This window comes from Pecten maximus, chromosome 6 (genome assembly GCF_902652985.1).
Source record: "Pecten maximus chromosome 6, xPecMax1.1, whole genome shotgun sequence".
Lineage (NCBI taxonomy): Eukaryota > Metazoa > Mollusca > Bivalvia > Pectinida > Pectinidae > Pecten > Pecten maximus.
The window spans coordinates 31,714,310-31,726,567 of record NC_047020.1 but is presented as its reverse complement, the minus strand read 5'-3'; positions in this window follow the sequence as shown (position 1 = coordinate 31,726,567).

The window sequence follows — 12,258 nt, the reverse complement described above, 5'->3', positions numbered from 1 at the left end:
TTCATGTTTACAATAAATGTCTTTTTACGCCATGTTTACAATAAATGTCTTTTTACGCCATGTCGTAGTTCATGTTTTCAATAAATGTCTTTTTACGCCATGTTGTAGTTCATGTTTACAATAAATGTCTTTTTACGCCATGTCGTAGTTCATGTTTACAATAAATGTCTTTTTACGCCATGTCGTAGTTCATGTTTACAATAAATGTCTTTTTACGCCATGTTTACAATAAATGTCCTTTTACGCCATGTTGTAGTTCGTGTTTACAATAAATGTCTTTTTACGCCATGTTGTAGTTCATGTTTACAATAAATGTCTTTTTACGCCATGTCGTAGTTCATGTTTACAATAAATGTCTTTTTACGCCATGTTGTAGTTCATGTTTTCAATAAATGTCTTTTTACGCCATGTTGTAGTTCATGTTTACAATAAATGTCTTTTTACGCCATGTCGTAGTTCATGTTTACAATAAATGTCTTTTTACGCCATGTTTAAAAATAAATGTCTTTTTACGCCATGTTGTAGTTCGTGTTTACAATAAATGTCTTTTTACGCCATGTCGTAGTTCACGTTTACAATAAATGTCTTTTACGCCATGTTTACAATAAATGTCTTTTTACGCATGTTGTATTTCATGTTTACAATAAATGTCTTTTTACGCCATGTTGTAGTTCGTGTTTACAATAAATGTCTTGATACGCCATGTTGTATTTTATGTTTACAATAAATGTCTTTTTACGCCATGTTGTAGTTCATGTTTACAATAAATGTCTTTTTACGCCATGTTTACAATAAATGTCTTTTTACGCCATGTCGTAGTTCATGTTTTCAATAAATGTCTTTTTACGCCATGTTGTAGTTCATGTTTACAATAAATGTCTTTTTACGCCATGTCGTAGTTCATGTTTACAATAAATGTCTTTTTACGCTATGTTTAAAAATAAATGTCTTTTTACGCCATGTTGTAGTTCGTGTTTACAATAAATGTCTTTTTACGCCATGTTGTATTTCATGTTTACAATAAATGTCTTTTTACGCCATGTTGTAGTTCATGTTTACAATAAATGTCTTTTTACGCCATGTTGTAGTTCATGTTTACAATAAATGTCTTTTTACGCCATGTTGTATTTCATGTTTACAATAAATGTCTTTTTACGCCATGTTGTATTTCATGTTTACAATAAATGTCTTTTTACGCCATATTGTAGTTCATGTTTACAATAAATGTCTTTTTACGCCATGTTGTAGTTCATGTTTACAACAAATGTCTTTTTACGCCATGGCGTAGTTCATGTTTACAATAAATGTCTTTTTACGCCATGTTTACAATAAATGTCTTTTTACGCCATGTTGTAGTTCGTGTTTACAATAAATGTCTTTTTACGCCATGTTGTAGTTCATATTTACAATAAATGTCTTTTTACGCCATGTTGTATTTCATGTTTACACAAAATGACTTTTTACGCCATGTTGTAGTTCATGTTTACAATAAATGTCTTTTTACGCCATGTTGTAGTTCATGTTTACAATAAATGTCTTTTTACACCATGTTGTAGTTCATGTTTACACCAAATGTCTTTTTACGCCATGGCGTAGTTCATGTTTACAATCAATGTCTTTTTCCGCCATGTTTACAACAAATGTCTTTTTACGCCATGTTGTATTTCATGTTTACACCAAATGTCTTTTTACGCCATGTTGTAGTTCATGTTTACAACAAATGTCTTTTTACGCCATGTTGTAGTTCGTGTTTACAATAAATGTCTTTTTACGCCATGTTGTAGTTCATGTTTACAATAAATGTCTTTTTACGCCATGTTGTAGTTCGTGTTTACAATAAATGTCTTTTTACGGCATGTTGTATTTCATGTTTACAACAAATGTCTTTTTACGCCATGTTGTAGTTCATGTTTACAATAAATGTCTTTTTACGCCATGTTGTAGTTCATGTTTACAATAAATGTCTTTTTACGCCATGTTGTAGTGCGTGTTTACAATAAATGTCTTTTTACGCCATGTTGTAGTTCATGTTTACAATAAATGTCTTTTTACGCCATGTCGTAGTTCACGTTTACAATAAATGTCTTTTTACGCCATGTTTACAATAAATATCTTTTTACGCCATGTTGTAGTTCGTGTTTACAATAAATGTCTTTTTACGCCATGTTGTAGTTCATGTTTACAATAAATGTCTTTTTACGCCATGTTGTAGTTCATGTTTACAATAAATGTCTTTTTACGCCATGTTTACAATAAATGTCTTTTTACGCCATGTCGTAGTTCATGTTTACAATAAATGTCTTTTTACGCCATGTTGTAGTTCGTGTTTACAATAAATGTCTTTTTACGCCATGTTTACAATAAATGTCTTTTTACGCCATGTTTAAAAATAAATGTCCTTTTACGCCATGTTGTAGTTCGTGTTTACAATAAATGTCTTTTTACGCCATGTTGTAGTTCATGTTTACAATAAATGTCTTTTTACGCCATGTCGTAGTTCATGTTTACAATAAATGTCTTTTTACGCCATGTTGTAGTTCATGTTTTCAATAAATGTCTTTTTACGCCATGTTGTAGTTCATGTTTACAATAAATGTCTTTTTACGCCATGTCGTAGTTCATGTTTACAATAAATGTCTTTTTACGCCATGTTTAAAAATAAATGTCTTTTTACGCCATGTTGTAGTTCGTGTTTACAATAAATGTCTTTTTACGCCATGTTGTAGTTCATGTTTACAATAAATGTCTTTTTACGCCATGTTGTAGTTCATGTTTACAATAAATGTCTTTTTACGCCATGTCGTAGTTCACGTTTACAATAAATGTCTTTTACGCCATGTTTACAATAAATGTCTTTTTACGCATGTTGTATTTCATGTTTACAATAAATGTCTTTTTACGCCATGTTGTAGTTCGTGTTTACAATAAATGTCTTGATACGCCATGTTGTATTTTATGTTTACAATAAATGTCTTTTTACGCCATGTTGTAGTTCATGTTTACAATAAATGTCTTTTTACGCCATGTTTACAATAAATGTCTTTTTACGCCATGTCGTAGTTCATGTTTTCAATAAATGTCTTTTTACGCCATGTTGTAGTTCGTGTTTACAATAAATGTCTTGATACGCCATGTTGTATTTTATGTTTACAATAAATGTCTTTTTACGCCATGTTGTAGTTCATGTTTACAATAAATGTCTTTTTACGCCATGTTTACAATAAATGTCTTTTTACGCCATGTCGTAGTTCATGTTTTCAATAAATGTCTTTTTACGCCATGTTGTAGTTCATGTTTACAATAAATGTCTTTTTACGCTATGTCGTAGTTCATGTTTACAATAAATGTCTTTTTACGCCATGTCGTAGTTCATGTTTACATTAAATGTCTTTTTACGCCATGTTTACAATAAATGTCCTTTTACGCCATGTTGTAGTTCGTGTTTACAATAAATGTCTTTTTACGCCATGTTGTAGTTCATGTTTACAATAAATGTCTTTTTACGCCATGTTGTAGTTCGTGTTTACAATAAATGTCTTTTTACGCCATGTTGTAGTTCATGTTTACAATAAATGTCTTTTTACGCCATGTTGTAGTTCGTGTTTACAATAAATGTCTTTTTACGCCATGTCGTAGTTCACGTTTACAATAAATGTCTTTTACGCCATGTTTACAATAAATGTCTTTTTACGCATGTTGTATTTCATGTTTACAATAAATGTCTTTTTACGCCATGTTGTAGTTCGTGTTTACAATAAATGTCTTGATACGCCATGTTGTATTTTATGTTTACAATAAATGTCTTTTTACGCCATGTTGTAGTTCATGTTTACAATAAATGTCTTTTTACGCCATGTTTACAATAAATGTCTTTTTACGCCATGTCGTAGTTCATGTTTTCAATAAATGTCTTTTTACGCCATGTTGTAGTTCATGTTTACAATAAATGTCTTTTTACGCCATGTCGTAGTTCATGTTTACAATAAATGTCTTTTTACGCCATGTTTAAAAATAAATGTCTTTTTACGCCATGTTGTAGTTCGTGTTTACAATAAATGTCTTTTTACGCCATGTTGTAGTTCATGTTTACAATAAATGTCTTTTTACGCCATGTTGTAGTTCATGTTTACAATAAATGTCTTTTTACGCCATGTCGTAGTTCACATTTACAATAAATGTCTTTTTACGCCATGTTTACAATAAATGTCTTTTTACGCCATGTTGTAGTTCATGTTTACAATAAATGTCTTTTTACGCCATGTCGTAGTTCATGTTTACAATAAATGTCTTTTTACGCCATGTTTACAATAAGTGTCTTTTTACGCCATGTCGTAGTTCATGTTTACAATAAATGTCTTTTTACGCCATGTTGTAGTTCATGTTTACAATAAATGTCTTTTTACGTCATGTTGTAGTTCACGTTTACAACAAATGTCTTTTTACGCCATGTTTAAAAATAAATATCTTTTTACGCCATGTTGTAGTTCGTGTTTACAATAAATGTCTTTTTACGCCATGTTGTAGTTCATGTTTACAATAAATGTCTTTTTACGCCATGTTGTAGTTCATGTTTACAATAAATGTCTTTTTACGCCATGTTTACAATAAATGTCTTTTTACGCCATGTCGTAGTTCATGTTTACAATAAATGTCTTTTTACGCCATGTTGTAGTTCGTGTTTACAATAAATGTCTTTTTACGCCATGTTTACAATAAATGTCTTTTTACGCCATGTTTAAAAATAAATGTCCTTTTACGCCATGTTGTAGTTCGTGTTTACAATAAATGTCTTTTTACGCCATGTTGTAGTTCATGTTTACAATAAATGTCTTTTTACGCCATGTCGTAGTTCATGTTTACAATAAATGTCTTTTTACGCCATGTTGTAGTTCATGTTTTCAATAAATGTCTTTTTACGCCATGTTGTAGTTCATGTTTACAATAAATGTCTTTTTACGCCATGTCGTAGTTCATGTTTACAATAAATGTCTTTTTACGCCATGTTGTAGTTCGTGTTTACAATAAATGTCTTTTTACGCCATGTTGTAGTTCATGTTTACAATAAATGTCTTTTTACGCCATGTTGTAGTTCATGTTTACAATAAATGTCTTTTTACGCCATGTCGTAGTTCACGTTTACAATAAATGTCTTTTACGCCATGTTTACAATAAATGTCTTTTTACGCATGTTGTATTTCATGTTTACAATAAATGTCTTTTTACGCCATGTTGTAGTTCGTGTTTACAATAAATGTCTTGATACGCCATGTTGTATTTTATGTTTACAATAAATGTCTTTTTACGCCATGTTGTAGTTCATGTTTACAATAAATGTCTTTTTACGCCATGTTTACAATAAATGTCTTTTTACGCCATGTCGTAGTTCATGTTTACAATAAATGTCTTTTTACGCCATGTTGTAGTTCGTGTTTACAATAAATGTCTTGATACGCCATGTTGTATTTTATGTTTACAATAAATGTCTTTTTACGCCATGTTGTAGTTCATGTTTACAATAAATGTCTTTTTACGCCATGTTTACAATAAATGTCTTTTTACGCCATGTCGTAGTTCATGTTTTCAATAAATGTCTTTTTACGCCATGTTGTAGTTCATGTTTACAATAAATGTCTTTTTACGCTATGTCGTAGTTCATGTTTACAATAAATGTCTTTTTACGCCATGTCGTAGTTCATGTTTACAATAAATGTCTTTTTACGCCATGTTTACAATAAATGTCCTTTTACGCCATGTTGTAGTTCGTGTTTACAATAAATGTCTTTTTACGCCATGTTGTAGTTCATGTTTACAATAAATGTCTTTTTACGCCATGTCGTAATTCATGTTTACAATAAATGTCTTTTTACGCCATGTTGTAGTTCATGTTTTCAATAAATGTCTTTTTACGCCATGTTGTAGTTCATGTTTACAATAAATGTCTTTTTACGCCATGTCGTAGTTCATGTTTACAATAAATGTCTTTTTACGCCATGTTTAAAAATAAATGTCTTTTTACGCCATGTTGTAGTTCGTGTTTACAATAAATGTCTTTTTACGCCATGTTGTAGTTCATGTTTACAATAAATGTCTTTTTACGCCATGTTGTAGTTCGTGTTTACAATAAATGTCTTTTTACGCCATGTTGTAGTTCATGTTTACAATAAATGTCTTTTTACGCCATGTTGTAGTTCGTGTTTACAATAAATGTCTTTTTACGCCATGTCGTAGTTCACGTTTACAATAAATGTCTTTTACGCCATGTTTACAATAAATGTCTTTTTACGCATGTTGTATTTCATGTTTACAATAAATGTCTTTTTACGCCATGTTGTAGTTCGTGTTTACAATAAATGTCTTGATACGCCATGTTGTATTTTATGTTTACAATAAATGTCTTTTTACGCCATGTTGTAGTTCATGTTTACAATAAATGTCTTTTTACGCCATGTTTACAATAAATGTCTTTTTACGCCATGTCGTAGTTCATGTTTTCAATAAATGTCTTTTTACGCCATGTTGTAGTTCATGTTTACAATAAATGTCTTTTTACGCCATGTCGTAGTTCATGTTTACAATAAATGTCTTTTTACGCCATGTTTAAAAATAAATGTCTTTTTACGCCATGTTGTAGTTCATGTTTACAATAAATGTCTTTTTACGCCATGTTGTAGTTCATGTTTACAATAAATGTCTTTTTACGCCATGTTGTAGTTCATGTTTACAATAAATGTCTTTTTACGCCATGTCGTAGTTCACATTTACAATAAATGTCTTTTTACGCCATGTTTACAATAAATGTCTTTTTACGCCATGTTGTAGTTCATGTTTACAATAAATGTCTTTTTACGCCATGTCGTAGTTCATGTTTACAATAAATGTCTTTTTACGCCATGTTTACAATAAATGTCTTTTTACGCCATGTCGTAGTTCATGTTTACAATAAATGTCTTTTTACGCCATGTTGTAGTTCATGTTTACAATAAATGTCTTTTTACGTCATGTTGTAGTTCACGTTTACAACAAATGTCTTTTTACGCCATGTTGTAGTTCGTGTTTACAATAAATGTCTTGATACGCCATGTTGTATTTTATGTTTACAATAAATGTCTTTTTACGCCATGTTGTAGTTCATGTTTACAATAAATGTCTTTTTACGCCATGTTTACAATAAATGTCTTTTTACGCCATGTCGTAGTTCATGTTTTCAATAAATGTCTTTTTACGCCATGTTGTAGTTCGTGTTTACAATAAATGTCTTGATACGCCATGTTGTATTTTATGTTTACAATAAATGTCTTTTTACGCCATGTTGTAGTTCATGTTTACAATAAATGTCTTTTTACGCCATGTTTACAATAAATGTCTTTTTACGCCATGTCGTAGTTCATGTTTTCAATAAATGTCTTTTTACGCCATGTTGTAGTTCATGTTTACAATAAATGTCTTTTTACGCTATGTCGTAGTTCATGTTTACAATAAATGTCTTTTTACGCCATGTCGTAGTTCATGTTTACAATAAATGTCTTTTTACGCCATGTTTACAATAAATGTCCTTTTACGCCATGTTGTAGTTCGTGTTTACAATAAATGTCTTTTTACGCCATGTCGTAGTTCACGTTTACAATAAATGTCTTTTACGCCATGTTTACAATAAATGTCTTTTTACGCATGTTGTATTTCATGTTTACAATAAATGTCTTTTTACGCCATGTTGTAGTTCGTGTTTACAATAAATGTCTTGATACGCCATGTTGTATTTTATGTTTACAATAAATGTCTTTTTACGCCATGTTGTAGTTCATGTTTACAATAAATGTCTTTTTACGCCATGTTTACAATAAATGTCTTTTTACGCCATGTCGTAGTTCATGTTTTCAATAAATGTCTTTTTACGCCATGTTGTAGTTCGTGTTTACAATAAATGTCTTGATACGCCATGTTGTATTTTATGTTTACAATAAATGTCTTTTTACGCCATGTTGTAGTTCATGTTTACAATAAATGTCTTTTTACGCCATGTTTACAATAAATGTCTTTTTACGCCATGTCGTAGTTCATGTTTTCAATAAATGTCTTTTTACGCCATGTTGTAGTTCATGTTTACAATAAATGTCTTTTTACGCTATGTTGTAGTTCATGTTTACAATAAATGTCTTTTTACGCCATGTCGTAGTTCATGTTTACAATAAATGTCTTTTTACGCCATGTTTACAATAAATGTCCTTTTACGCCATGTTGTAGTTCGTGTTTACAATAAATGTCTTTTTACGCCATGTTGTAGTTCATGTTTACAATAAATGTCTTTTTACGCCATGTCGTAATTCATGTTTACAATAAATGTCTTTTTACGCCATGTTGTAGTTCATGTTTTCAATAAATGTCTTTTTACGCCATGTTGTAGTTCATGTTTACAATAAATGTCTTTTTACGCCATGTCGTAGTTCATGTTTACAATAAATGTCTTTTTACGCCATGTTTAAAAATAAATGTCTTTTTACGCCATGTTGTAGTTCGTGTTTACAATAAATGTCTTTTTACGCCATGTTGTAGTTCATGTTTACAATAAATGTCTTTTTACGCCATGTTGTAGTTCGTGTTTACAATAAATGTCTTTTTACGCCATGTTGTAGTTCATGTTTACAATAAATGTCTTTTTACGCCATGTTGTAGTTCATGTTTACAATAAATGTCTTTTTACGCCATGTCGTAGTTCACGTTTACAATAAATGTCTTTTACGCCATGTTTACAATAAATGTCTTTTTACGCATGTTGTATTTCATGTTTACAATAAATGTCTTTTTACGCCATGTTGTAGTTCGTGTTTACAATAAATGTCTTGATACGCCATGTTGTATTTTATGTTTACAATAAATGTCTTTTTACGCCATGTTGTAGTTCATGTTTACAATAAATGTCTTTTTACGCCATGTTTACAATAAATGTCTTTTTACGCCATGTCGTAGTTCATGTTTTCAATAAATGTCTTTTTACGCCATGTTGTAGTTCATGTTTACAATAAATGTCTTTTTACGCCATGTCGTAGTTCATGTTTACAATAAATGTCTTTTTACGCCATGTTTAAAAATAAATGTCTTTTTACGCCATGTTGTAGTTCGTGTTTACAATAAATGTCTTTTTACGCCATGTTGTAGTTCATGTTTACAATAAATGTCTTTTTACGCCATGTTGTAGTTCATGTTTACAATAAATGTCTTTTTACGCCATGTCGTAGTTCACATTTACAATAAATGTCTTTTTACGCCATGTTTACAATAAATGTCTTTTTACGCCATGTTGTAGTTCATGTTTACAATAAATGTCTTTTTACGCCATGTCGTAGTTCATGTTTACAATAAATGTCTTTTTACGCCATGTTTACAATAAATGTCTTTTTACGCCATGTCGTAGTTCATGTTTACAATAAATGTCTTTTTACGCCATGTTGTAGTTCATGTTTACAATAAATGTCTTTTTACGTCATGTTGTAGTTCACGTTTACAACAAATGTCTTTTTACGCCATGTTGTAGTTCATGTTTACAATAAATGTCTTTTTACGTCATGTTGTAGTTCACGTTTACAACAAATGTCTTTTTACGCCATGTTGTAGTTCGTGTTTACAATAAATGTCTTGATACGCCATGTTGTATTTTATGTTTACAATAAATGTCTTTTTACGCCATGTTGTAGTTCATGTTTACAATAAATGTCTTTTTACGCCATGTTTACAATAAATGTCTTTTTACGCCATGTCGTAGTTCATGTTTTCAATAAATGTCTTTTTACGCCATGTTGTAGTTCGTGTTTACAATAAATGTCTTGATACGCCATGTTGTATTTTATGTTTACAATAAATGTCTTTTTACGCCATGTTGTAGTTCATGTTTACAATAAATGTCTTTTTACGCCATGTTTACAATAAATGTCTTTTTACGCCATGTCGTAGTTCATGTTTTCAATAAATGTCTTTTTACGCCATGTTGTAGTTCATGTTTACAATAAATGTCTTTTTACGCTATGTCGTAGTTCATGTTTACAATAAATGTCTTTTTACGCCATGTCGTAGTTCATGTTTACAATAAATGTCTTTTTACGCCATGTTTACAATAAATGTCCTTTTACGCCATGTTGTAGTTCGTGTTTACAATAAATGTCTTTTTACGCCATGTTGTAGTTCATGTTTACAATAAATGTCTTTTTACGCCATGTCGTAATTCATGTTTACAATAAATGTCTTTTTACGCCATGTTGTAGTTCATGTTTTCAATAAATGTCTTTTTACGCCATGTTGTAGTTCATGTTTACAATAAATGTCTTTTTACGCCATGTCGTAGTTCATGTTTACAATAAATGTCTTTTTACGCCATGTTTAAAAATAAATGTCTTTTTACGCCATGTTGTAGTTCGTGTTTACAATAAATGTCTTTTTACGCCATGTTGTAGTTCATGTTTACAATAAATGTCTTTTTACGCCATGTTGTAGTTCGTGTTTACAATAAATGTCTTTTTACGCCATGTTGTAGTTCATGTTTACAATAAATGTCTTTTTACGCCATGTTGTAGTTCGTGTTTACAATAAATGTCTTTTTACGCCATGTCGTAGTTCACGTTTACAATAAATGTCTTTTACGCCATGTTTACAATAAATGTCTTTTTACGCATGTTGTATTTCATGTTTACAATAAATGTCTTTTTACGCCATGTTGTAGTTCGTGTTTACAATAAATGTCTTGATACGCCATGTTGTATTTTATGTTTACAATAAATGTCTTTTTACGCCATGTTGTAGTTCATGTTTACAATAAATGTCTTTTTACGCCATGTTTACAATAAATGTCTTTTTACGCCATGTCGTAGTTCATGTTTACAATAAATGTCTTTTTACGCCATGTTGTAGTTCATGTTTACAATAAATGTCTTTTTACGCCATGTCGTAGTTCATGTTTACAATAAATGTCTTTTTACGCCATGTTTAAAAATAAATGTCTTTTTACGCCATGTTGTAGTTCGTGTTTACAATAAATGTCTTTTTACGCCATGTTGTAGTTCATGTTTACAATAAATGTCTTTTTACGCCATGTTGTAGTTCATGTTTACAATAAATGTCTTTTTACGCCATGTCGTAGTTCACATTTACAATAAATGTCTTTTTACGCCATGTTGTAGTTCATGTTTACAATAAATGTCTTTTTACGCCATGTCGTAGTTCATGTTTACAATAAATGTCTTTTTACGCCATGTTTACAATAAATGTCTTTTTACGCCATGTCGTAGTTCATGTTTACAATAAATGTCTTTTTACGCCATGTTGTAGTTCATGTTTACAATAAATGTCTTTTTACGTCATGTTGTAGTTCACGTTTACAACAAATGTCTTTTTACGCCATGTTGTAGTTCGTGTTTACAATAAATGTCTTGATACGCCATGTTGTATTTTATGTTTACAATAAATGTCTTTTTACGCCATGTTGTAGTTCATGTTTACAATAAATGTCTTTTTACGCCATGTTTACAATAAATGTCTTTTTACGCCATGTCGTAGTTCATGTTTTCAATAAATGTCTTTTTACGCCATGTTGTAGTTCGTGTTTACAATAAATGTCTTGATACGCCATGTTGTATTTTATGTTTACAATAAATGTCTTTTTACGCCATGTTGTAGTTCATGTTTACAATAAATGTCTTTTTACGCCATGTTTACAATAAATGTCTTTTTACGCCATGTCGTAGTTCATGTTTTCAATAAATGTCTTTTTACGCCATGTTGTAGTTCATGTTTACAATAAATGTCTTTTTACGCTATGTCGTAGTTCATGTTTACAATAAATGTCTTTTTACGCCATGTCGTAGTTCATGTTTACAATAAATGTCTTTTTACGCCATGTTTACAATAAATGTCCTTTTACGCCATGTTGTAGTTCGTGTTTACAATAAATGTCTTTTTACGCCATGTTGTAGTTCATGTTTACAATAAATGTCTTTTTACGCCATGTCGTAATTCATGTTTACAATAAATGTCTTTTTACGCCATGTTGTAGTTCATGTTTTCAATAAATGTCTTTTTACGCCATGTTGTAGTTCATGTTTACAATAAATGTCTTTTTACGCCATGTCGTAGTTCATGTTTACAATAAATGTCTTTTTACGCCATGTTTAAAAATAAATGTCTTTTTACGCCATGTTGTAGTTCGTGTTTACAATAAATGTCTTTTTACGCCATGTTGTAGTTCATGTTTACAATAAATGTCTTTTTACGCCA